General features: G+C 46.7%; 1 non-coding gene across 1 annotated transcript; it reads left to right on the top strand.

Annotated features, from left to right (window-relative positions):
- The first annotated feature begins 1,798 nt into the window (after nucleotides 1-1,798).
- On the top strand, nucleotides 1,799-1,872 carry trnai-aau (transfer RNA isoleucine (anticodon AAU)). The gene has a single exon. It is a non-coding gene; the product is annotated as a tRNA-Ile (tRNA).
- Nucleotides 1,873-2,834: the final 962 nt, after the last annotated feature.

Below are 2,834 nucleotides of genomic sequence, written 5' to 3'. Positions count from 1 at the left end.
TAAATACATGGACCAAAACTGTGCGCAGTCCTCCAGGTATGGTCTCAGCAAGCCCCTGCATTGTTGTAACAAAGACGTCCCTCTTGTTAAACTCTAAACCCCTTGCAGTAAGGACCATTTGCCTTCTGAATTACTTGGTTCACCTAAATGCTAACTTATGGTGTTTCATGCTCAAGAACACCCAGATCCCTCTATGCTGCAGCTTTTTATTGCCTTTTTCACTGAAATAATAGTCTGCCTTTTGATTTTCCTTACCAAAGTGCATAACCTCTCACTTCCCTACATTGAACTCCATCTGCCAAGTTTTTGCCTACTCGCTGAACTTTTCCCTCGTAGAATATTCCCTCGTAGATTCCTATGCCCTCGTGACAACGCGCCCTCCCACCCATTTTTATATCATCAGCAAATTTGGATACGTAACATTCTAACTCTCCTCCATTGAGTTGTAGAGCACCAGAAGCATCCATGCCAACCAGATATCCCAGATTAACCTAGTCCCATTTGACAGCATTTGGCCCAAATCCCTCTAACCCCTTCCTATCCATGTCCCCATCCAGATGCCTTTTAAATGCTGTAACTGTACCAGCCCCCACCACTTCCTCTGGCAGCTCATTCCATACACGCACCACCCTCTGTGTGAAAAAGTTCCCTTTTTAAATCTTACCCCTCTCACCTTAAGTCTATGCCCCTCAGGTTTTGGACTCCCCCCACCCTGGGGAAAAGACCTTGGCTATTCACCCTATCCATGCCCCTCATGGTTTTATAAACTGCCATAACTATCTATCTCAGTCTTAAGTGTACTCAATGACCCGGCCTCCACAGCCTTCTGTGGCAGTGAATTCCATAGATTCACCGCTCTCTGGCTGAAGACGTTTCTCCTTATCTCTATTCTAAAAGGTCTTCCCTTTACTCTAAGGCGGTGCCCTCAGGTCCTAGTCTGTCCAACCAATGGAAGCATCTTTCCAACTTCCACTTAGTTCAGACCATTCAGTATTCTGAAAGTTTCAATTAGATTTCCCCTCATCCTTCTAAACTCCAATGAGCATAGTCCCAGAGCCCTCAAACATTCCTCATTGGTCCCAGGAATGGAAAGCCTAACCTTTCTCGTGAACTTCCTCTGAACCCACTCCAGAGCCAATACATCCTTCCCAAGATATGGAGCCCAAAACTGCACACAACACTCCAAATGTGGCCTGACCACAGCCTTATAAAGGCTCAGTAGTATATCTCTGCTTTTATACTGAAGTCCTCTCAAAATAAATGCCACATTGCATTTGCCTTCCTGGCTACTGACTCAACCTGCAAGTTTACCTTGACAGAATTCTGCACTAGAACTTCCAAGTCTCTTTGTACTTCAGAGTTCGGAATGTTCTTCCCATTTAGAAACCAGTCCATGCTTTCATTCTCCTTACCAAAGTGCATGACCTCACACCTTCCAACATTGTAGTCCATCTGCCTCTTTGTCCACTCTCCTAACCTGTTCAAGTCCTTCTGCAGCCTCACCACCTCCTCAATATTACCTGTTCCTCTACTTATCTTTGTATCACCTGCAAACTTAGCCAGAATTCCCTCAGTTCCTTCATCAAGATCATTAATGTACAAAGTGCAAAGTTGCAGCCCCAGCACTGACCCTTGCAGAACACCACTTGTCACTGGCTGCCATCCTGAGAAAGACCCCTTTATCCCCACTCTCTGCTTTCTGCCAGGCAGCCAATCTTCTATCCACGCTAGCACCTTGCCTCTCACACCGTGGGCCTTTATCTTACTCAGCAGCCTCCTGTGTGGCACCTTATCAAAGGGTTGGTTAGCTTAGCTGGTAAGAGTGTGGTGCTAATAACACCAAGGTCATGGGTTCAATCCCCATACTAACCAAGTCTGCAGAGTTCTAGCCATGATTTTTGGGGGGTGGCAACGTGGCTCTACTGCCTCACAACACCAGTGACCCAGGTTTGAATCCACCCTCAGCCCACTATCTGAGTGAAGTTTACACGTTCTCCCCATGTCTGTGTGGGTTTCCTCCAGGTGCTCCGGTCTCGTCCCACAGTCCAAAGATGTGCAGGTTAGGGTGGATTGGCCATGCTATATTGTCCCATAGTGCCCAGGGCTTTGTGTGGGTTAGGGTGGATTGGCCATGCTAAATTGTCCCATAGTGCCCAGGGATAGAACATAGAACAGTACAGCACAGAACAGGCCCTTCAGCGCACAATGTTGTGCCGACCATTGATCCTCATGTATGCACCTTCAAATTTCTGTGACCATATGCATGTCCAGCAGTCTCTTAAATGTCCCCAATGACCTTGCTTCCACAACTGCTGCTGGCAACGCATTCCATGCTCTCACAACTCTCTGTGTAAAGAACCCGCCTCTGACATCCCCTTTATACTTTCCTCCAACCAGCTTAAAACTATGACCCCTCGTGCTAGCCATTTCTGCCCTGGGAAATAGTCTCTGGCTATCAACTCTATCTATGTCTCTCATTATCTTGTATACCTCAATTAGGTCCCCTCTCCTCCTCCTTTTCTCCAATGAAAAGAGTCCGAGCTCAGTCAACCTCTCTTCATAAGATAAGCCCTCCAGTCCAGGCAGCATCCTGGTAAACCTCCTCTGAACCCTCTCCAAAGCATCCACATCTTTCCAATAAGAGGGTGACCAGAACTGGACGCAGTATTCCAAGTGCGGTCTAACCAAAGTTTTATAGAGCTGCAAAAAGATCTCACGACTCTTAAACTCAATCCCCCTACTAATGAAAGCCAAAACACCATATGCTTTCTTAACAACCCTGTCACCTTGGGTGGCCATTTTAAGTGATCTATGTATCTGCACACCAAGATCCC

This window comes from Stegostoma tigrinum, unplaced genomic scaffold (genome assembly GCF_030684315.1).
Source record: "Stegostoma tigrinum isolate sSteTig4 unplaced genomic scaffold, sSteTig4.hap1 scaffold_374, whole genome shotgun sequence".
NCBI classification, from domain to species: Eukaryota; Metazoa; Chordata; class Chondrichthyes; order Orectolobiformes; family Stegostomatidae; genus Stegostoma; species Stegostoma tigrinum.
The sequence above is the reverse complement of the archived record's forward strand: the minus strand, read 5'-3'. Positions and strand labels throughout refer to the sequence as shown.